The sequence below is a fragment of the Cervus elaphus genome, chromosome 4, assembly GCF_910594005.1.
Source record: "Cervus elaphus chromosome 4, mCerEla1.1, whole genome shotgun sequence".
Classification (NCBI taxonomy): domain Eukaryota; kingdom Metazoa; phylum Chordata; class Mammalia; order Artiodactyla; family Cervidae; genus Cervus; species Cervus elaphus.
In genome coordinates, this window is record NC_057818.1 from 24,612,281 (window position 1) to 24,637,027 (window position 24,747).

Consider the following 24,747-nt stretch of genomic DNA (forward strand, 5'->3'; position numbering starts at 1 on the left):
AATAACTTTTTGTCCCAGCTTTCCCTCCAACTAGCAGCATCTGAGATTATGCTGTGAACGATACCTCATCCTGGGTTTAACTTGTATTTCTTTGATGGTTGATGAGACCCACCACCACTTCATATGTTTATTGCCCATTTGGATGTCCTCCTTTGTAGAGTTCCTGTTTAAATTTTCTTCCCATTTCTCTAATAGCTGTATAGCATTTAAAATTTTTTCCAAGTTTCAAAAACTGAAGGACTGTCTCCTAAAATATAGACATCTGGTTACAGTAGAGAACAGAGACTCTCCGGCCACTGGTGGCTTGTGTCCCTGCTTGATGATGATCACTGGGGCTGAGCAGGGGAGAGTCCCTTTAGTCAGAGTGTGGTCACCAGGGTCTCTCAGGGCCTCCTACTTCATCCATTCTCGTGTCATGCTCTGCTGGCACTTGTATTTGGGACTTCTGATTTAGTGTCTCAGCTGCTTTTCACCTAACCTGCTGTGGTGGGTTAATTGCAGGATTGTCCCAATTTAATTATGCTTCTTATAAAATCTTCATCCTTGGATTGTCCTCTCTGCATGACTTTCTTTGGCCAAATGAGACAGTGGCACATGAGATTCAAGCAAAGACTGGGAAAGCATTTGAGCATGGGAGCTTATGCTCTGGCAGCTCTTGAAACCCTGCCATCTGGGCTAGCCTGTCGGGGAATGAGCACCTACTAGGAGAGAGGCCCCCATTATCCCAACCAAGACCATCATCATCCAGCCAGCCCCAGCTGATCCACTAGTTGACCACAGAGACATGAACAAGTCTGGTCAGGATGAGCCAAATCCAGCCTAGACCAGAAGAAATCCCCAGTTAACTCAGTCCAAATTGCTGTTATGCAGAATTGTGAGATAATAAAAGGTTGCTTTTAAAGCCATGACATTTGGGGGTGTTTTGTTACACAGCAAAAGCAAGTTGATAACATTTGCCAACTGAGTATTCCGCAAACCTCAGAAAAAATCAGAGAGAAATGCAGGGAAGTACTTGGAGCCAGATTCCACATCTGCATCTTCACATGGTGAAATAGCTGACACAGAATCCCCTTCTCCGAAGGTACTGGCTTGCCCTTCTTTGATGTCCCAACCCTACTTTCACCCTCCTTTACCCTCAGGTCCTTGAGTGCCTGCTCTGTTGTGACCCTCACCATCCTACAAAGAGCCCCGGCAATAACCTGGTGTAATTGGTTAATATTTTCTCACCTTAATTAAAAGTCCAAATGGGAATATTGGCAGCTTAGGCCCTCATTTGAAAATTGAGCCCTATTCCCATTACTAGGAATGTCTAATTAAAACATCCGTTAAAAGTCCATAACATTAAGTTAATGGGGAAAGCCAGGAGGAATTCAATCAGATTTTATTTCTGTAAAATTAATATTAGCAACTTAAAAAAAAAAAATGTCCCCAATGCTGATCGTTATTCATAAAAGCCTCTCTGAGCATTAGAATGGAAGTCTCATTTAGACAGTTTTAGATCAGGCTGAACTCAAATGGGATTTCAGCAGAAGACAAAGAACCCATGTGCCAAATCCTGAACTGTGAAGATGCACCTTTAGGCTTGAATCAAAAACTTCCTAATAGACCTAACTTGGGAGGCTCCAGGCTGGAAATCTGGAGACCTGGATTCTGGCTGAGGGCTTTAGCCAAGCCACTTAACCTCTTTGGATACAATTTACCCTGCTGTCAGATAGGGTTAGCAATTACACTTGGGACCTGCTATTTCACAGGTGTGTCTTGAGGCCATAAGATAATGGTGATGAAAGACCTTTGAGGAAGTAAACTTGGCCGGAAGGGAGGGAAGAGGAAGAAGGCTGGATTAGAGCTATGCAACCTTTAGTCTACTTTGCAAGAGACTCATCTAGATCACACTGGGCACTCAGCTAATGGCTGTTAGGGCTTCCCTTGTGGCCTAGCTGGTAAAGAATCTGCCTGCAATGTGGGAGACCTGGGTTTGATCCCTGGGTTGGGAAGATCCCCTGGAGAAGGGAAAGGCAACCCACTCCAGTATTCTGGCTTGGAGAATTCCATGGACTATATAGTCCACGGGATCGCAAAGAGTCAGAGACGACTGAGCGATTTTCACTTTCACTGCCTTCAGCAGCAGCTTGGGTATTACAAAGAAAATATATAATAACTTCTAGTTTCAGTTAAAATAAAAAGTTTCCTGTTCATTTAAAAGAAACAAGAAATTTTAAAAGGTGAACAATGAAAAGAAAAAGGAAAATCATTCTAAATTTTACTACTAAGAAATCACCATTTCCACACTAATGCATATTACTCCTGCTGTTTCACTCAGATGTATGATGATGAACAATATGTAGATTGATAGAAAGATGGACAGATGGATAAAAACAAATTATACAAATGGGCTCCTACCATTCAGACTTCTTAAAAAAAGCTATTGAATATATTTAACTTGAGTTTAATGGAAGAAAAATAAACTTGTGAAACTAAAAATATTGCTGATTATTTCATTTCAAGAGATATTCATTCCTAAAAGAATAAAGGATTAAGAAAAAAGATTGTAAAACAATAATAGTCTGGTCTAGTGCTATGGTCGAATGTATCCTCCCCACCCACTCAAATCATACACTGAAACCTAACTCCCAAGCTATTAGAAGGCAGAGCTTTAAGGGGGTGATTAGTCATGAGGGTGGAGCTCTCGTGAATGGCATTAGTGCCCTTGTAAAAGAGACCTGTAAGAGCTTCCTCCCCACATCCACTGCATGAGGACATGATGAGAAGCCGGCAGTCTGTAACCAGGAAGAGGGTCTTCACCAGACCTGGATCCTGCTGGCACCTTATCTTGGACTCCTTGGGCTCCAGAACTGTCAGAAATAAATTTCTGTTGCTCCTGCATTGCAGGCAGATTCTTCACTGTCTGAGCCACCAGAAAAGCCCAGGAATACTGGAGTGGGTAGGCATTCCCTTTTCCAGGCCATCTTCCCAATCCAGGGCTTGAACCCAGGTCTCCGGCACTGCAGGTGGATTCTTTATCATCTGCACCACCAGGGAAGCCGATAAGCTTCCCATTCTATGGTATTCTGTTGTAGCAATCCATATGTACTAAGACATCTACATCATAAGGGAAGCTTTTGGCTGCAAGTAATGGAAAAGTGACCTACCCTGGTTTAAACAGTAAGAAAATTTATACATTTACAGAAATCTACTGTTAGGGAGCTTCTGGTCACTCAGTCAAGCAGTTCAATGATTTCAAGGATTAGATTCCTTCTTATCTCCTCTCTGCTACCCCAGAACTGGCTCTACCCCAAGGATGGTTTCCTCCTGACTACAGAACTTTATGGTGCTAAGAACAATTATTTACCAACCACCCCAAAGGAAGCTACCGTTAGTATTTTTATTTTATAGATGGAAAAACTGAGGCTCGGAGAAGTTAAGTGACTTGCTCAATCTCACGTAGCTAGCAAGTGGCAGAGCTAGAATTCCAAAGAAGCAGTCTGGGATAAATTGCATTATTGGTGCTTATTTTTTTTTTTTTTGTCCTTGGTCATATGACTTTGCAGTACTTCTCAGTAAAAAAGGTGGAGTGTATTTCCCCATCCTTGCCTTTGGGTTGAATCATGTGACTCTCTTAGGCCAAGATCATGAGACAGAAGTAACAGTGTGCCAGTTTAAGTCTAGGCCATAAGAGGTTTCGTGTTTCCATTTTCTTTGCTTGTAAGAACATTCTCTGGCTAGCTCACTGGACCAAGAAAGAAAACAGACAAGTGGAACAAATTTCACAGATCTTTAGGTAAAGTAGAGCTACTCCAGCTCCACAGCCTAGATCAGCTAATTCCTGAATGAACCACAAATACATCAGCAAACCCAGCTAACAGTGGTGCTGTTTCAGCTTACCAAGAGAGGTATCAGCTAAATTAATTTCCATTTTTATAAGCCATGAGGTTTTATCAAAAACATTTTTTGTTGTTGTTACACAGCATTATTGTGGCAATGGCTAGCTGATACAGTCTGACTCCGGAGTCTGCATTTTTAACCACTATCCCACACTGCCCATATCTGGCATGTGCTTCACCTCCACTAGATGGAGGCTGTTCTACCTGAGTATGGAGAAGGTAGGGATTGAGGGAGATGCCTTGAAACCAGGCAGCAAGCCTCAGAAGGACTCTGGGGCTGGCTAGGGCCCACAGCATCTCTCAGGCTCATGGCTGTGTAACCAGGCAGTGTTTCATCTCTCAATTATGCATTGCTATTGATCCACAGGGCCTGCAAAACACTCAGTGCATTACAGTCCAGCAAGGCATACCTCTGGCTTCCCCTGGATATCGGTTTCTTGCTCTCTATCTCTCAAAGCTGGGCTGGCTTGTACTCCTGGAAAAGATAACACAGAGGGAGCAAATTGGTTACAACTGGTACCTCACCAGACCCAGGTCCAGAGAACAGCTGGGGTAGAAACTCTGGGCCTTTCAGCAGGGGATGGCAGCATTAGGGCATCACCCTGTGCCCTGACTCCATGGCTCAGCCACTCACCCTGAATGGAGGCTTACAGCTCTCCTGACCTCCCCCTATTTTCTCTTGTCACTGAAAAGATTTCTATAAACTGTTCCTTGGCGCTGGAGCTGTTGGCCATCTGATGTCTCAGGATAAGCTCCTAGGAACAGACTGATGTGGGGATACTTATACAAGTGATTTTTGAGGACTCATTCCCAGGAGAACCTTAGAGTGATGAAAGAAGAGGCAGGGGAAGAAACTGGGCAAAGCTGTGGATTCTGCAAAAGTCAGTCCTCAGCCTGATCCACAGGGAGCTCTAGAGAGTGATGGTATGAGCTGTTCCTTCTTAAAGCAAGGAGTCTAGATTTTTGTGCCTGCACATCAGTCATTGACTGGTGTCTTCCCCATCACAGGGGCAGGGGAACATGGAATCTCATATGCATTTCTGGGTGAAGTGGCTCCTCCAGCTGATGAGTCTTTGGAGAAAGGGCAGTTGTGGGCCATCAGAGTCCCACTTACAGCATCCAGAGGGAGTGCACCAAGGATTACCACCCCAGCTCACTCCTCCTTGTCCTTCAGGATTCCACTTGAATGCAACTGAGGCCCCAGGCAGGCAGATAAATAAATAAATACATATTTTAAATAAGTAAATAAAGCCTTGGCCTTGACTCCGTTCTGCCTTGGATGCAGATGTGAGTTTGAGAGAGTCACCAGCCATTGGGAGACTAGGAAGCAATTGCACAAGATCCAAAGTCAACAAGGAATGAAGAGGAAATTGAAAGATGAGCTAGACCTTAGGCCCTGATAACATCATGGAGCCAATCAGTGCCCCAAACTGCCACCTCCAGAGAGCTGGTAATGGGGGGAAAAGAAACCCCTATTCATTCAGATCACAATCGTAGGCTTTTCTCTTCCTTGAAGCTGGCATTCCTGACAAGGAGATTTTCCCAGGCAATCTCTTAACTACCCTTTGAAGTGGCGGGGCCATGTAGCCACGCGCCCATCTCATGGATAGAGAAACTAGCCTGGCTACGTGGTTTCAAGCTGTCTTCCCTCCAGCTCGCTCGCAAACTCCAGATTTGCAGAAAAGACATGCATGTCATTTGGTCCCAGGCGTGCAGTACAAAGGGGCGGAAATATGTTCTCCAAACAAACTGTCCCAGTGCATCGTGTGGGTCCTGGGTTTGCAGGAATATCAAATAGCACTGAATTAGGCCATGGTTTGGGAAGCCCTGGCTGCTGCCCCACTGGTTCTTCTGGGGCTCCCGGGAGAGTGGCGGTGGGGCCAGCATTGGAGGGGAAACAAGCAAGATGGGTCTCAATTACTCAACGGAAAGTGGCTTCATTTTGGGGAAAAATACCCCCCCAAAAAAAACAAGATTATTTTTTAAAAAATGCTCTGTATTGCAGACTTTGAGCTAAATAAGAACTGCTTCAATCAATGTACAATAAGAAAGTGAGGGAATTGGATATAAATTCCCTGCCACAGAGTTCTGCAGACCCTCATGCATGCATGCATGCTAAGTTGCTTCAGTTGTGTCCGATTGTTTGTGACCCTATGGGCCGTAGCCCACCAGGCCCCTCTGTCCATGGGATTCTCCTGGCTAGAATACTGGGTCTGGGGCGGGGGACATATGTATCCCTGTGGCCAATTCATGTTACGCACGGCAAAAACCATCACAGTATTGTAAAGTAATTATCCTCAAATTAAATTAATTAATTAGGAAAAAAAAAAAAGAATACTGGGCTGGGTTGCCATGCCCTCCTCCAGGGGATCTTCCCCACCCAGGGATTGAACCCTCTTCTCTTATGTCTCCTGCATTGGCAGGTGGGTTCTTTACCACTAGCGCCATCTGGGAAGCCCTCTGCAGACATTCACTGTATCCCAAAGCCTGTTGTTAAAGTTGGAACAATTATCTGTGGAGCCCCAGGGCCCAAGCCACTTCCGGGTCTCTGCAGAACAAAGTTGCAAACCCAGTTGCACAGATCCCCAAAGAGAAGCCCCTCGCTCAGAGGCCCCCAGCTCTGGGGGATAAATTCCTTCTCAGCCTGGGCTCTCCTCACCCTGGCTGAAGCCGGCTCCCTGGAGGAAGATGTGCTTCTGTGTCGTCTGCAGAAGCCACTCTTAGAAGCCAGGGGTCCCTCTGGAGGCAGTTCTGAGCTTCCTAGCCTGCTGAGTCTTTCTAGAGAGGATGTGAGCCACAGAGAAGCTTCATACATTGGCGAGTTAATTGTATCTGCTGTTAACCAATAAACCCTAAAACATGAGTGTCTCCACACAACAGAAGTTATCTTGCTTACTCACACAGTAGTCTCAGACAGGAGTGCCTGGTACCTAGATGGCTTCTCCTGAGTGATTGGAGACCAGAGCTCTTTCTTTATTTTGGCTTCAGCTTCCCTAGGGCCTTGCTGACCTCTCTGTGAATTCATGGATGACGGAAAAAAGGGAAGGCAACCCTGCTGCTTTGGTTTCTTGGGAAATAGGAGCTAAATAACCTGCTCAAAGCCCCACACTGTCCAACAGCTGGCTGGACGTGTCTGGTGGCATGTTCTGCAGGCATCTAAAAATGAACTCCTTCCTTGTCTCCACCACCTTCCCACTTACTTCCCCATCTATTGACAAGAGGCTCCACCCTGGGGAAGCCCTGGGGTCATCAAGAGGAATGACTGTCTCCTCGCTCCCCAGATCTCATTATCCCCTGAGCCTTACGTTCTTCTCCATCTGCATCGCCCATCCCATCCACCCTGCGTGCCTGCACTGGTGGCCCTGCTTCCTGCCTTCACCAGGCTCCTGGTCACGTTATGTGCCCTTGCGGCCAGGACAGCATATCTCCATGGTGCTGAGTACAGGGTCTGGAAGTGGAAGTGTTAGTCGCTCAGTCGTGTCCGACTCTTTGCGACTCCATGGATTGTTGCCTGCCAGGCTCCTCTGTCCACGGAATTTCCCAGGCGAGAATACTGGAGTGGGTTGCTGTTCCCTTCTCCAGTGTTTCTTCCTGACCCAGGGATCAAACCCAGGTCTCCTGCACTGCAGGCAGATTCTTTGCCATCTAAGCCACCAGGGAAGCCTGAAGACAGGACCTGATCCCTGAATACTGAACAAAGCAGAAAGTGTCAATATGTGCCATGATCTAGGATGATGATACAATAAGTGTCTCTCTCGCTCTCTATCCAAGAGATGACACAGCAGCATTCTCAAGGAGTCCAGGCTTTTATTTTCAATTCCTGTGTCTACCACTTAGTAACTGAGGGCGTCACTTTGCCTGTCTAAGCCTCAGTTTGCTCATCTGTAAAATGGGGACAATAGAGTCCCCACCTCCCTGGGCTGGTGAGAAGAGTGAGATGGTGATCCAAAGCATTGCCATGATGTCTGGAGCACTTTAGAAACACAGCGACTGTTCACTCCCAGGTGGTCCCAGACATCTTCTGTTTGCTCCTCCAGATCCAATCTCCACTCTTCTCCACCCTGCTCTGGGGCTTGAGACATTGATGTCTAAGACAGGGCCAAGGAGCTCCCTCACTCTCTTGCTTCTCGGTGGGTTTAGCCACTGGAAGTCCCAACAGCACACTAGAGGGGGAGGGGTGAAGCACACTGGGATATTTATTCCTCCAGCTTCCCCACCCTTGTCAGTCACCGTGGGTTGTCTGCACACCATACCGAAGGCCACTGCTCCTCCCAGACAGCCCTCTTAATTCAGCCCACTCCTGGGTTCCGTGAGAGTTACTTCTTTGCTTAGACCTTCACAGATACATCCCCAGGGGGCTGTCCCGTCCCTTGTCAGTATCCTCAACCCATCCCACTCCTTTATCCTTTCATTAACCTTGTCTTTTGTTACCTGTTTGGAATTATCGTCTGTTTCCTTTTAGGAGACACGCATGCATCTTCAGTCATGTCCGATTCTTTGTGATCCCATGGACTATAGCCCACCAGGCTTCTCTGTCCATGGAATTTTTCAAGCAAGAATATTGGAGCGGGTTGCCATTTCTTTCTCCAGGGGATCTTCCCGACACAGGGATCAAATCCGTGTCTCTTGGGTCTCCTGCATTGGCAGACAGTTCTTTACCAGCTGAGACACCAGGGAAGTGTCTTCTTTTAGGGCTCCTGACAAATTCATTGTGGCTAAGCTTTATTTATTGTTTTCTATCTTTCAAAAATTTTTCCTCATCTGCGATCACAGTAGATTTTCCCTGAGGTGTGGCAAAACACACTTAAGAGAAGAGCGATTAGAAGCTCAGAGAGGTAAACTGCTTTGCCCAAGGTCGATCAGAAGCTCAGAGAGGTAAACTGCTTTGCCCGAGGTCACGCAGCTAAGGAGCAGGGAGCCGCGTGGGAGGATGGGGAACTATTACCATTTCCTCAGCCCACATTTTTCAGGGCTAGACAGCACGGTGGATAACAGGCCTGCTTCCTCTTGGGTCAGGAGAGGAAACTTTTAAACACAGATAATCACAGGAGCTGGGTGGTGGGAGAGGCTTCAGGCAAGAGCCAAAAAATAGTAAAGGATGCAGAGCTAGAGACCGAGTTTTTAATAATAAATAAACGTGAAGATCGGACTCTTTACATGGAAGACTTGTGTTGCCGGCAGCCAGCATGGGGTACCCAGGAAGCCACCCACCCTCAGCCCTCAGGATTCTCTGGTTAGCGTCCAAGTGGTCAGTGGGACAAGGTCTTGAAGGATGATCTTCAAACCCCAGCGGGGAGGAGCAGTGAATATTTTGGGATGTTCCCTTTTCCCATACAAATAAAAAGGCCCTTAGAAGTCATATCGCATGTCTGAATTTCCTGCCTGTATATTAATCCGCTTTCATGTGAATTATGCGATATTGTCGTGGGGGAGAGGAGCAGCTGGACATTGAACGAGCAGCCCTGGAATCAAAGAGGACACATGCTGTGCCGTCACCTCTGCAAAGAAGCTCAGGGAGGGTGAGCTGCTCCATGGCACCCCACCTCCCCCAGGCCCACGGGGCCAGTGTGTTCCCAGAGGGGCCGGGGTGGGGGGCCTGGCCCCGACCAGGGGCCAGGGGACCGGGGTGGGGACTGGGGGCCGAGCGAGGGAATAGGTCAGATGCTCCATCAGAGAAGGTCACGCTGGAACTCAGGCTGACGGTTGCTAGGTTGACAGGCAGTCCCAGTGAGAAATAATCTGATTTTTCAAGAGAAGCCAGAAACCCGGGTTTTTATAGGAAGTCTTCCAAGCTTTAAATATGAGGGACAAATTCAAATTTCTAAAAGGTATTAAGTAGGCCAAGCAAAAGCCTCTGCAGTTTGCCTGTCGACAGACTTTCCAGATTCAATACATTGGCTGGGGGTGGGAGGAGGGGGAGTATCTGTTTCAAGGCTGGGAAAATAGTGTGACACTTTGATTTATGCTGAAATTAGGCAAAGACCTTCACCCCCATCCTTTTTTTTTTTTTCCTTCTCTTTTCACCCTCCTCAGATGCCTCTCCCTAATGCATTCAGTTTCCTAGTGTGATGTTATGAACAGCAAGCTAGAGGTGTGGTTATGAACTGAATGTTTATGTCCCCACAAATTCCTATATTGAAACCTTCTCCCCCACAATATGGTTGTCTTTGGAAGTAGAGCCTCTCAGGAAGTAATTAAGGTTAAAGACAGTCCTAAAGATGAGGCCTGATCTATAGGAACAGACCTTATAAGAAGAGACACCAAAATAGAACTACTATATGATCCAGTAATCCCACTACTGAGCGTATACTCAGAGAAAACCATAATCCAAAATGACACAAACACCCCAGTGCTCCCTGAAGCACTATTTGCAACAGACAGGACGTGGGAGCTACCTAAACATCCATCAGTAGAGGAATGGGTAAGGAAGATGTGGTACATGTATACAATGGACTATTACTCAGCCATAAAAAGGAATGAAACTGGGTCACCTGTAGAGATGTGGATGGACCTCGCATCTGTCATATAGAGTGAAGTAAGTCAGAAAGAGATAACCAAACATCATACATTAATGCATATGTGTGGAATCTAGGAATGTGGTACAGATGACATTTACAAAACAGAAATACAGACACAGACATAGAGAACAAGTGTATGGACATCAGTGGGGGGGGCAGTGGGGTGAATTGGGAGATTGACATGTATACACTATTGACACTATGTATAAAATAGACAACTAATGGGAACCTACTGGGTAGCTCAGGGAGCCCTGCTCAGTACCCTGTAGTGATCTAAATGGGAAAGAAATCGAAAAAAGAGGTTATATACGTACATGTGTTGCTGATTCACTTTGCTGTACAGAAGAAATTAACACAACACTATAAAACAACTATACTCCAATAAAATTTAAAAAAAAAATAAGAGACATCAGAGAGCTCATTCCCTCTCCCTATGCACACACAGCGGCAGGGCCACCTGAAGACAAGGAGAGAAGATGCCATCTGTACACCCAGAAGAGAAAGTGAAAGTGTGAGTCACTCAGTCATGTCCACCTCTTTGTGACCCCGTGGACTGTAGCTCGCCAGGCTCCTCTGTCCACGGAATTCTCCAGGCAAGAATACAGGAGTGGGTTGCCATTCCCTTCTCCAGGGGATCTTCCCAACCTGGATTGAACCCACGTTTCCTACAGTGCAGGCAGATTCTTTACTGTCTGAGCCACCAGCGAAGCCCACACCACAAAGAGAACTCTCACCAGTAACCATCCATGCCAAGTCCTGACCTGGGACTTCCAGCCCCCAGAGCCAGGAGAAAATAAATCTCTGTTGTTTAAGGTACCCAGTCTGTGGTATTTGTTCGCAGCCCAAGCAGACTAATGCAGGGTCCAAACCTTGTTTCCATTTGCTCCTATCCCAGAGATCCATGTTTCTAAGTCACAAATAGGCTTCCCTGGTGGTTCAGTGGTAAAGAATTCACCTGCCAAGTAGGAGGCATGGGTTCAATCCCTGGGTCAGGAAGATCCCCTGGAATAGGAAATGGCAACCCACTCCAGTATTCTTGCCTGGCAAATCCCATGGACAGAGGAGACTGGCAGGCTACAGTCCATGGAGTCTCAAAGAGTAAGGCACAATTTAGTGACTAAACAACAACCATCCACTGATGGAGATCGTGGCCACCTTGCAGGCTTGTTGATGGCATCAGTGGTGGCTGTGAAAGTGCCTTGTAAATGTCGAGATCTGCAACAGGGTAGGAGACACAGCTCATTCCTGAGGGCCCCAACTATTTCAAAAGCATGTAGCGACTATGACTACCAGTCTGTATACTCAGATGTGCAAAGAAGCATGAGAAGGTCTCTTAGTTTTACAAAACTGGATTAGGTGTCTGTTCCTCTGGGTAGCAGGCAGTTACAGTTTGGTCTCCTGTTTCACTCAGGGTTCAGCCAGGGCATCATCCTGGGTATTCCCCAGAGGGAAGATTTTAATTTAGGGCATTGAAAAAGGGTGCAGTTCTTGAAAGGTGGTAGGGGGTAGGGAGAAAGCAAGGGTTGGGGAGGCTGCTGCTGACTTCTAAGAAATCTGGACTTTCACAAATAGGGAGAAAGCTGTTGCCTGTGACCTCAGCCACACATGGCCCCAGTGTGTGAGCTTTGTAGTAGGAGGTCTGGACATCCCAGGAAGTCAGTTGCTGCTGGTTTCACGATGGGAAAATCCTTGTCTCCCCTCTCTTGTCTTACTCAAGGGATCATAATGCCCCCCAGGGTCTCGCTACCCAAGCCTTGAAGCTGTACCATGGCTCCCAGAGCAGGGACTGCAGATAAAGTAACAAGCCCTGCAACTTGGTCCAGGCTCCTGGTGCAGCCAGAGAGCAACTATTTCTTGGTCCAGCCACAGCTGGGAGGAAGCCAACAGGCATCCCGGGAGGGCTTCTCTCCCATGGAGCTGAGGAGACCTCTGGCTTTGGAAATGATGGCCAGACCTTGTCTTTATTGCTATCTTCCTGGCTTCAGCCCTGGGCTCTCCAGTGAGCTGTCATTCAGGGTCTCTTGCAGAGTTTTTGCAGGTTTCTGAGGGTCTTCTGCACCTCCCCTTCACTTGTGTGGGCTATTTCTCCAAATAGACGCTCTCCTCCTTTTTAGCACAGCAATCTGCAACTAATCCAGGTGGCTGATTCAAATTTGCCAAGCCCTTCCTCTTTCCTCCTCTCTCTCTCTCCTTCCCCCCTTTAAAAAAAAAAAAACAAACAAAAAAACCACTTCTAGTCACCCCTCTCAGGCATGTGGGAACTTAGTTCCCCAATCAGGGATCGAACCCATGCCCCCTGCATTGGCAGAGCAGAGTCTTAACCACGGGACCACCAGGGAAGTCTCTTTCTCTTTTCGTTTTAAAAATGTATTCTCCTTATCTATATGTCAATGTTTGTATTGAAATACAAATACCACACAACCTCTGGGGTCAGTGGGACCTGGATTTGAATCTTGCTTCTGCCCCTGGATCTCACTAGTCTGCATTTGCTTCCTTGCCCATCACACTGAGGGGGTCATAGACCATGAGGTTGAAGGGAGAAGAGGTTGGGGGTGAAACACCACCATTTTCACTGGTATCTTCCTCGTGTTGGGTCCCCTTGTGCGCTCAGAGTATAAGAGGACACGGGGGAAACGGCAGATACAGAATAACTTCTGTCCCTTTAAGGAACATCTTCACTCAGCTCTTTGTCACCATCCCAAGGCACCTTGGCTTGACTGAGTCAGAGAGACTGATGGGCAGGGACTTGGACCATATATTGATTGAACCTGTAGCATCACAAGCCCTTTATGGGGGCATGGAAGGTTCTCACAGAATAAGCCACACAAATCCTACAGCCTCAATATTCTGCTTTGCCTCATCCAGTAGGGGTCCTGGTCTCCTGGAGTCAGATGCAAGGACTGCATTCCCTGGCTCTGAGCTTAAGCCGGTTGTTATTGGATGCTCAGGCTGGTGTCTGCATGATAACCCCGGAGCTAGAATACTCGGGCAAGGGGCAGATGGGAAGGTCCCCAACATGTGTCTGTTGTCAGATGATGACTAAGCCGCCCTCATCGCCACTGGGCCTTGTCACAGTGGAATCATGTTTGTCAGACATGAATTGTAACCCTAAGGTTATCACATGGGTCCAGGGGAGGGATGCAGATGGTTTGCACCATCACCTTTGATCACTTCTCCTGGAGGCGTGGAGATCGGCAGGGCTAGGTCTCAGAGACAGATCTTTCCAGCTCCAGCCGAGGCAAGAGGCCAGACCTGGGAAAACCAAAGCTCTCTGCCACAGTTCCTTTCCAGAGAGGGTGATGGATTGAGACATATAATTAATATATGTCTATATATTTATATATAAAAACCCTTACAAATCACATCCCTCAAGCCAGGTCTTTAAATAATGGAAGACGGTAGATTACTGCTTTATTAGTCCCCTTCCAAAAGCTTATAAAAATTATCTTTTGCCGCTGGGAAGACATTTTTATCAGAATTTATGGCAACTCAGAGAGTCTCGAGATATCAGATTCAGAAACTAAGAAGCTTTCTGCAGCTCTTTCTGCAGCAGACAGACCCCGGTCTCCGCTCTCCTTGTAAATTAAAATCTCTAACATTATCTACGTTATGAAATAAGACACTTGGCTCTCCTATCTCGAGTCTGCTCTTTAATTAATATAGACTTGAGTAGTCAAAAGCTATAAATGCTTGTGACTCAGAAGAGTCAGTATGGGGTGACAGAGGGGGACACATGGAATCTGAAGAGAGGAAAATTTAAAACACACCCCTCCAGGGGCAAGGCTCTGGCTTGGGGGTAAGCATTCCATTAACGGTGTGGGGAGATTTTCCTTGGCATGTTCCTGGCCACGGCTGGGGGTCTCTATGACTCATCAGCCAGGATCTTATATCTCCCACATTGAGGGCCGCTGAGCTGGGTGTTCCTTGTTAGGGAAATGCAGGCTTTGCCCGCCAAGAGCTGGCATCTAGCAGAGCCTCTGAAGTGTGTTCAGGGATCAGTGATGAATCACACACCTTCAAAACTGATCCACCAGGAGATAAGTATGGAAATCAAGGGGAACCCTTTACTTCCATGGGTTTCCCTAGTGGCTCATCTGGTAAAGAATTCGCCTGCAATGCGGGAGACCTGGGTTCGATCCCTGGGTTGGGAAGGTCCTCTGGAGAAGGGAATGGCTACCCATTCCAGTATTCTGACCTAGAGAATTCCATGGACTCTTTAGTCCATGGGGTCGCAAAGAGTTGGACATGACTGAGTGACTTTCACTTTACTTCCATAGCAATGTGATATTAACACAGCATCTGAGGGCTTGATCAATGGATTTGACTCATCAAACAAGATTCAGGCAAATCTAGATGCCCTCCTTTTCATTTTCCTAGTAACACTTTTTAAATTATCTTTTGCAGACATTCACAACAAATTATCTCATTTCTTTAGTTTCTAGATGATTTTCTAGATTGCTTTATTTAGATTTTATTATTTTTGAGAAATCTTTCAAAATTATTTTTGTGTTAACCAGGTTATTTTCTAGAGTATTTCATCTTAGGATCTCATTGTTATTTTCTAGATTAATTTAAAGCCTTAAAGTGGTTAAGACTTTGCCTTCCAATGCAGGGGGTTCAGGTTCGATCCCTGGTTCGGGAGTTAAGATTCCACATGCCATGTGATGCCGCAGTCAAAATTTATTTTTTTTAAATTAAAATTATTATTCAATTTGATCTTCACAAGAGCCCCAGAAGAGAGGGCCTATGAAGATAAGTATTCAGAGTAGATATGTGAGGGAACTGAGACTCATAGAGGAGAAATGATTTGTTCAAGATTGCTCACCTCTTAAATGGCAGAAGCAGGTTTCAAGTGTAAGCCTCCAAGCCCGGGGTTCAACACTCTTTCCCAACTAAGTCACATTGATGTTAGATCTTCTTTCTAAGAGTACTTCTCTTTTAAAGTAGGTGGCTTGCAGAGCGACAACCCCCAAGAGCAAATGCCTAACGATGGAATTAACCCTCTGCTATCCAACAAGAGAAAATGTCAAAATACAGACTTTCTGGCAGGCTGCAGGAAGGCAAAGATGATGCGTGTGTGTGCATGCTCAGCTGTGTCCGACTCTGCGACCCCACAGACTGTAGCCCACCAGGTTTCCTTGACAATGGAATTTTCCAGGCAAGAATACTGGAGTGGGTTGCCAGTTCCTACTCCAGGGGATCTTCCTGACCCAGGGATCGAATCCGCATCTCTTGTGTCTCCTGCGTTGACAGGTAGATTCTTTACCACTGTACCACCTGGGAAGCCTGAGGATAATTTAGATGGCACATTTAAGATGGAGCTAAGACAGCCCCCTGAGCCATACCAGGAAGGTCGGCCCCCGTTGTTGAACCATCCCTGGTGCCCAGGTCATAGTGGAAGGAACTTGGACATCACTTCAGAAGAGCCTGCTGAGGTGGAGGTGGCTACTCATCAAACAAGCCTCCTGGGGGATTCACAGGCAAACTCCATCTGACCTTGACCAGCACTGCCTGGCATCCGGTCCCACCTCCTTCCCCAAAGAGGGTGTCGGGCATCCTTCCAGGATGGGCTTTTATTCCCTTTAATAGAGAAATAGGAAATGAGCCTTAAGAGAAAGTGAGGAGTTATTGCTGCATTTAATTGCTCTAAAAATATCTCAGGAGAGCTGACTGTGAGTACCCGCCTCCCACCCCTGGTACTGATCCAGTGTTCCAGGGAGAAGTGGCCATGCCCCAGATTATGCTCAAGAAACCCAAACAGCTGATAATCCTGAAAAGGGCAGGTTTGTACCAGGCCAGCTCAGTAAGAAGCAAGGCCCAGATCTCCTGACCTGATGCAGCCTTGGGCACTGCAAGGCTGCCAGGAAGAAGTGGTGTGAAACCACGTTGGGAAGGAGCCGACACAGCTCCCAGTCCTGTCTGTGCCCAGTTATGAGCGTACCTCTCTCCTCTCCACTCTAGACCCCTGCCTCCTTCATCTGCAAGAAGATGGGGTCTTGTTCTTTCTAAGGCAGCTTCTGTAGTGGACATGGTTGGTGACCTTCCTAGCCCTCCTGCCTTTTCCTTCCTCCTGACAGTGCGGGTGTTATTCAGGATCCCTCCATTGCATTTCTGGCTCCAGAAAGAAACTCTGGCTGATTTGAGCCATTCAACACATGGCATTCCATGGGATTCTTGTTGCTTTAGAGGTGGGTGTATGTCCTGTCTGCTCTGAAATCCATCACCACCTTTGTGCCAAAGTCCTGCTTCCCACCGGCTGCTCTCAGCCCCTGATAAACCACACTGAGACTGCATCACTGTCTATGACTTCTCTCCAACTTTCCTCCCCTCTCTCTTCCTCTGGCATCTTTTTTTCAGACTTCAACCCCTGGGGTACCAGGAGTGGCCTGAGACAACAGGTGGTAAGATGAGGGTGCAGGACTGACTCTCCCAGCACCTGGTGAGAGAAGAGGGTGATGTCCTGGTTGGTAGGTGGAGCAGGATAATCCTCTGCACAATGTGCCAGCTCAATTGTCAAAGATTTTACTGGGACGACCTGGGAAACATACTAGTGGAGGTGGATGCTGAGGCCGGAATGATGGTGCAGGTATTTGAAATATATGAGCTGAGCGACACCCACAAAGACAGCGGAGCTGGCTGGCTGATGCTAAGTTGTGTCGACCCCTGCAGTTTATGGGTAGATACGAGACTGACAGTAATTCCCAGGCAGTTAATAGCAAGTGTGAGGACCAGAGGGCTTTGGTGGTAGCTCAGAGAGAGTCCTTTATCACCTGTCCGGGAAGGGTGGACACAGCTGAGCAGAGGTGGAGGGCTCAGTTGTAAGAACTGCATGACTCCACGGATGTCCAACACAGCGTCAATGCAGTTCAGTGATGCAAAGGTCAGGACCCTAGTTGGGACAACCTGGGACCCTGAAGTATGGAATGGGAGCCCCCGGGTGGATGTCCTGGAGAATGTGGATTCTACAACTCCCTTGGGCCCTCAATGTTTGCGGAGGTGACCTGCCCTTCCCTAAAAAGAGCTGGCACCTCTTCTGTGCTAGGAGATGCCACGAAGGGTCTCCTCAACCAGGCAATAAACGCTTCCCCTGGGAGCTGACCACCAGGGTGAAATCCCACATTAGTGCCAAGCCTGAGATGACAGGAAGGGGTTATGTGGTTAAAGAATGCAAGAATTAGCACTGTGTTGTGGCTCAGGCAGCACCCTTGGGCATGCTCCTAGGGTTGGGCTTAAGTCATCTTGTTCAACATGGCTGGAGTATAAAACTAGATAAACAAGAATTCATTGATCGAGGGCACTTTCTCAGGGCCTGAGGGCTTCACACCCCAGCAAGGACCGCAATGTGTGTGCTGAGTCGCTCAGTTGTGTCCAAGTTTTTGCAACCCCATGGACTCTAGACCACCAAGCTCCTCCCCGTCCGTGGGATTCTCCAGGCAAGAATACTGGAGCATGTTGCCATTTCCTTCTCCAGGGGATCTTCCCGACTCAGGGATCAAACCTGCGTCTCCTGCTTTGGCAGGTGGATTCTTTACCACTGTGCCACCAAGGATCCCAGAAAACGGGACAAACTCACTACTAGGGTGGTTACTAGAAGCCTAGAGGAAACAGTGTCTCAGTTGAGAAATCTTTCAAAATTATTTTTGTGTTAACTGGGTTATTTTCTAGAGTATTTCATCTTAGGATCTCATTGTTATTTTCTAGATTAAGTTAAAGTCTTAAAGTGGCTAAGACTTCACCTTCCAATGCAAGGGGTTCAGGTTCGATCCCTGGTCAGGGAGCTAAGATTCCACATGCCGTGTGACACAGCCAAAATTAATTTTTAAAAATTAAAGTTATTATTCAATTTGATCTTCACAAGAGTCCCACTGGAAATGTCTGAGATGCCCCAGGCAGGAGGCGGAGGGAGAGATGCAGGCTGAGGGAGGTGGGTGTGCTGAAGTAGATCTCATGAGAGGTGGGAAGAGCCATCAGAGGACTCACTTCCACAAAAGGTCCCAGCAGGAACAGCATCCACCGAGGCCATCAAGAAGACCCTGGGTTTGGGGGGAAGCAGCATCACTCCAAAGCTCAGTGGAGGCTTTCCCCGGCCGACCTCTAACCACAGGGACCATAATGGTCCAAGGGCAGCAACTGCTGAGCTCCAAGATCCATCTCCATCTTTATACCCAGGCCACTCCCCCCACAGGCTGCTCCCAGCCAATGAATGGATGTGACAGGGCTACTAAGCCAAGCTAGATCCAGAGAGACATGGGACTCCTCTAATGGTGACCTGGGGACTGTGGCTCTTAAACTCCCCAACAGCTTTACTGACCCTTCTGCAGGCCTGCCTGGAGGTCCAGGACACTCCCACCCAACCTCACTGCCCTCTCTCCTCACTCAGGGTCAGCTGGTGGTTCCCTAATCACATCCTTGTGCATTTGCTTCTCAGAATAACTCACGGAGGAGCCATGCCAAGGAAGACAGAATGGAGAGACAAAGGAACCAGGTTCTCCACAATTTCCTCCAAGCTATTGGATCTCCCAGCCCTGCTGCCTGTCTGATGAAATCCCCACTCCAGTGGGATGCAAAGCTCCTTATATGCCAGCTCTGAGGTATTTGCCCAGGGCAGCCAGAGCAGCAGCTGGTACAACTTCCCGTAGTGATTTCTCGTGAGACTTGGAGGCTCAGATGGTATATGACCAGATCTTGAACCCAGGTCTTTCAACTTTTATGAGACTATTTCAGGCTATTTTCCTTCCCACTTCAAGATCTAGACTGAATGACTTTCCAAAGGAAGAGCCTTCCTCCAGCAAAGGATACACAATCCTACAAATAAATAGCCACTCACTCACAGATCCAGTGAGTCAATAAGGGTTACCAAAACTTGATATTTATAACCGAAAATTAGCAGGTTAGGAGAGCTTCCTGAAGACTTGATTCAGCATTTGGCAAAGAAGATGGGCTGCCGTGCAAGGCTTGGCGGCATCACAGAATGCTACCACATGTTCCCACAGGCCGGGATCTCACACGCGAGATGCTCGGGCCCCGGCAGGGCTGCCTCGGGCTGGCCCTGGTTTGCAGTGGCTGCTATTCTTACATTTAATTATGAGTAACTGTTGGTTTGGTTCCCTCGTCATCACTGTAGCTTGTGGCGGGTGGTTGGTTAACCCCACAGCGTGCAGGGAGGCATATTTGCACCAGTGAGTGTGGGACCCATGATTTTCCAATAACTACCAGACTCTGAAACATGTAGGTGTTGCTGTTTGGCTCTGAATCACCCCTGTGCCCTTATTTCTCTCGCAGAATGTATCTGTGAGCTTCTGCAGTGCTACCCCGGGGGCCCTTTCATGTCCTCAGGGCCTCCTTTTTCCTTCTGCCCGTCAGATAGGATGAGACAGAGGGTCTGGGGGCTTCGGTTTGCCCAAAGTGGACTGTGGACATGACTGTAGGGGAGCCAGTATTCTAGAAGATTCTAGGACTGAGGTGCTGGGGGTTGAAGAAGGGGAAAAATGAGAGGATCAAGGCTCTTGACCCTCTACTCCCATGTCAATCAGAGAGTCTCCATGGAAGCTTGTCTTCTGTGCTCTGGTCCTATGGGGGCTGGGAGGGGTGGGGAGGGGTACGGCGGGGGCTGGCCCTCAGCAGTAAGCAGAGACTGTGCATCACTAGTGTCTGCTGGGGAGGACCCTGACTCAGTCCTACATCACTGCTGCGTCACTGTAGCATTAAGGTTTTCTAGCGGCAAGCGACAGAAATCAACTTGAGCTAACTTAAGCAGAAAAACAAAAAAACTCCCAATGAACAAATATACATATATATACAACCATGTGTAAAACAGCTAATTGGAAGCTACTATATAGCACAGGGAGCTCACCTCGGTGCTCTGTGATGATCTAGAGGGGCTGGATGTGGGGGTTGGAGGGAGATTCAAGAGGGAGAGGATATATGTATACACATAGCTGATTTGGGCTCCTCGGGTAGCTCAGCTGGTAAAGAATCCACCTGCAATGCAGGAGATCCTGGTTTAATTCCTGGGTCGGGAAGTTCCCCTGGAGAAGGGATAGGCTCCCCACTGCAGTATTCTTGGGCTTCCCTGGTGGCTCAGATGGTAAAGAATCCACTGGCAATGCGAGAAACCTGGGTTCAATCCCTAGGTCAGGAAGATCCCCTGGAGGAAGGCATGGCAACCCACTCCAATTTTCTTGCCTGGAGAATTCCATGGACAGAGGAGCCTGGTAGGCTACAGTCCATGGGGTCGCAAAGAGTCAGACACAGCTGAGCAACTTCACTTTACTGAGCAACTTCACTTTAGAACTGAGAAGTTCTAAACACTCAATTTGTCTTTCCTTATTTAAGCCTGGGCAACAATCCTGGTAGCTCAAATGATGAAGAATCTGCCTGCAATGCAGGAGACCTGAGTTCAATCTCTGGGCTGGGAAGATCCCCTGGAGAAGAGAATGGCAACCTACTCCAGTACTCTTGCCTGGAAAATCCCATAGACAGAGGAGCCTGGTGGGCTACAGTCCATGGGGTCATTAAGAGTTGGACACGACTGACTGAGCACATAAACTAAAACATGAATAAATAAGTTACCCTAAATCACACAGATAGTAGAGCCAGTAGCCTGCCTCAACCTGGCTGTGTGCCCCCCAACCCTCACCACCCACCCCACACGAAGGTCACTGCTCTCAATGGTTATCTGTACCAATTGTCTCCTTTATGGCTCTAAGATGCACTTCCCAACATCTGTCTTGAAGTCTGAGATCATAACAACCCTTCTCTTGCTAGTCTCAGGTATCTCACTATGGCCTGTGGTTCCCCTATATCCTGCCCACATGTTGTACTCCTTTATTAAAACCTCCTTATGTTATCTTAATTTAAATGTACCACCTGTAATAGCACTAGTATTCATACTAGCATATTTCATAGCACGCTAAACGCCTTTGATTATAAACCACGTCATTATTCTGTGTATTTATCATGAAGACATAGAAAAAAATGTGGCCAATTAAATAACGCCATGCTTCATTGATTGTGTGGCCATCAACAGAGTGTGAAAATTTGAGTCTTAAACCAGCGAAATAGAGTATTACTCCTGCTTCAGGGATGAAAGGATGACAACAGGAAGAAGATAAGTAACTGGTTGAGTCACCCAGCTAGGAGATGGCTGAGCCAAGGCTTATACCAGACAGTTTCATTCTAGATTCCATACCTTACCCATCCCTATGACGCCGGGCTGGGGAAAATGCTGTGGGGGTGGAGCGGGGTGGGCTTGGGGTTGGGGTGGGTGGGGGCAACCTTGCAGCTGAGGCCAGCAGGGGGAACAGGGAGCTAGCCTGGACCTCATGCTGAATCCAAAGGTCTGGGGGCCCATGCACAGTCGTCGCCGGGCGACTCAGGGTGGGGAGAGGAGAGCAAAAAGGCCAGCGCCCCCTAGCGGAGAAGTCAAACACTGCCCCGACCCCTGGGGAGGGCCGAGGATAACCCCGCCTCCCTGCCTAAAGAGGCCCGGGTCCCCCACCCCCACGCCGTGCTTTCCAAGTTCAACATGTCATCCGTCGACAAATATAGACCAGGAGAAACCTAAATAAGTGAGTGGCTGCTCGGAGCCGCAGGACAGCTAACCATAATGGGGGTTTTTGGTTTTCTGCTTGAGACACAGACAGCACATTCCTCGGCCGAAATAGCTGGGTGGAGAAACGGGGCATTATTGGGCGGGAACACCCGGCCAGGATGAGCCAAACAAGACAGAAATAGGCCCAAGCCACCACATGAAGGGAGCTTGTCAGTGTTTGGCCGACCGTGCCCCGCCTGGCCCTGCCCCGCGGGGGTGTTGCTCTTACCTGGGGAGGCTCCGGTGTCACACCCCCGTCACCTCGGTCCCCAGAAGAAGGCTGGGGTGTGCTTCCCTGGGCTCTCAGCCTTTGGCAGCAGGGGTAGCAGCCCCCTCCTCAGACAAGGTTCCTGGGGAAGGGAGAGCAGGTCTGGATCCTGGCAGCCCTGTGCCCACCATGCACGCACAAACACACGTGCAGGCTCCCCCAGTATACAGCACATATGCCCTCACAGACGCACACAGACACACGCCATCTCCCCGCAGGTCCGGAAACACAAACGTGAACTCATGCAGCCATGCATGCAAGACTGAGGCTGCGCGTGCACACAGGAACACAAAGGCAAGCGCAGGCCACAATGCCATGCACACAGCCACGTGTACACAGACACACGCATTCACTTACACCCACACATGCTTGAGAGATCCACACAACCGTGCCCACTTATCCTCACACACACACACACATACACACACTCATATGAACATGCAGCTCACTTATCCTCACACAGACACTTACACACACTCATATGTACATGTAGCTCACTTATTCTTACACACACACATACACACACTCATATGTACATGTAGCTCACTTATCCTCACACACACACATACACACACTCATATGTACATGTAGCTCACTTATCCTCACACACACACACACTCATATGTACATGTAGCTCACTTATCCTCACACACACACACTCATATGTACATGTAGCTCACTTATCCTCACACACACACACACACATATGCACATGTATCTACACACAAATATACAGGTAGGCAAGTGTACATTCATGATCGTATAATCTTAGTCACCTTGTCACTGGCCCAGGCACCTCCTCTTTCTCTGGATGTGATCACCCCAGAGGTAACTAGGCTGTCTTCACCGCAGAGGACTGAGGTCATCTCATTGGAATAAGCATCCAAGGACATCTTTGGGCAGCTCTAGGATGGGAGGATTAGGGAGAAGTTGCCCAGGAAGTGCAGAATCTACCTGGTCCTGCAGCCCACACTCCGGCTCCCAGCTGGCTTTGCCTCACCTTATTCTCCAGGTCGTCCCCAGCAAAGAAGGTGTAAACAGTAACCCAGCCGCAGGTGCTTCTCATAGTCTGGTCTGGCCGTGTCCACAGCTTGTCAGCACCACATTTCCATGAACTTCCCAATCCCTGTGAGTCTATGAGCTCTGTGCGGCCAGGGCCCCGGCACTGATGCTCATCCCAGGATGCACTGCGGTGCTTGTGCTCAGTATCCATATCAATAAATGAATAAATGGGTGAAGTCAGAGAGCGGGGATTGATAGTCCCACCTAACAGCTGGAGAGACTGAGGCCCAGAGAGGCCTGGGTCTGCCCCCAGGGCTGCCCCATCTACGGACTCCCTTGATTCCTCCTTCCTCCCCACACCCGGGCCTGGGCTGGGAAGCTTGGACAAGTCGGCAGCCAGGTGGGCCTGAGAGCTCCAGGCTTCCTGCCCTGGCTCTGCCCTGTGCCAGCACCGGGTATGGAAGCGACTTCCTAGCACCTCCTCCACCCCTTGGAAGCGCTGGCTGCCTATTCTTGCCCCAGCGGACCTGGGAATGGACCACAGTTTTCTGGCCCCAAGACCAGGCTGGAAGGAAGGAGGAACTGATGGAGACAGCAGGGGTCAGTGTTTGTTCAGCAGAGGCCACACCGGGAGGGGCGGGGAGGACCCGTGTCTCCCAGGCGGGGCACCCAGCAGATGCTCAGACACAGGGTAACAGATCCACCGACCAAGCCCCTGGCCTGAGCTCAGAGCAGGGGAGGGCGCCATCTGAATCTCCCCAGGAACCCACACTGACACGCTGGGAAAGACCTTTAACATTAAGGCAATTTGGGGATTTTCCAGCTTTTGTTCCATAGCGATAGAAACTTTTCTTCAGATAATTTTTGTTTTCAGTTTTAAATGAAGGTATAATTTACATTCAGTAAAAATGCACCCTTAGAGTGCACAACTCTGCTGGTTTAATAAACACGGTTGTGTCACTCTGACCACAAAGAACAGAAGAGAGTCAGCCTCCGCCAGAGTCAGCCCTCCCTTCCCCTCTCCAGCCCCCAACTTTGTACACCTCTCCCCACCCTGAGAAATCAGTGATCTGTCTCTTTCCACAGACTTTTGCTATTTTCACAATGCTGTGGAGATGAGAGCCTACATATCGTAGCCATTTCATTTAACATGCTACATCTGGGATTGGCCGTGTTGCTGTCTCAGCAGTTCGTTCCTTTTGATCGCTGGGTAGTATTTCAACACCTGGATAAAGTGCAGTATATCTATGTCCCACATGTGGGACATTTATGTTGTTTCCACTTTTTGGCTATTCCAACTACAGCTTCTACGAACACTTGCACACCTGCTTTTATGTAAACATATGTATTTTTTTTGTTCCTTGGTAAATAACCCAGGAAGCAATAAAGGAGCAAAATAAGTGAGATGGAGAAAGGAAAAAAGGAAAAAAAGGCGGGGGGGAGGGTGTTTCAGTGACGGCTACTATATGCTCATCATGAGCTCTA

General features: G+C 48.1%; 1 long non-coding RNA gene across 1 annotated transcript in view; it reads right to left on the minus strand.

Annotated features, from left to right (window-relative positions):
* Positions 1-23,738, minus strand: part of LOC122691721 — a 58,810-nt gene extending 35,072 nt beyond the window's left edge. The window contains exons 1-4 of the long non-coding RNA XR_006340489.1: positions 23,261-23,738; positions 23,037-23,165; positions 22,222-22,342; positions 4,292-4,356 (exon numbers count right to left, since the gene is read on the minus strand). This is a non-coding gene — a long non-coding RNA (uncharacterized LOC122691721). The remainder of the gene's footprint in view (positions 1-4,291; positions 4,357-22,221; positions 22,343-23,036; positions 23,166-23,260) is intronic.
* Positions 23,739-24,747: the final 1,009 nt, after the last annotated feature.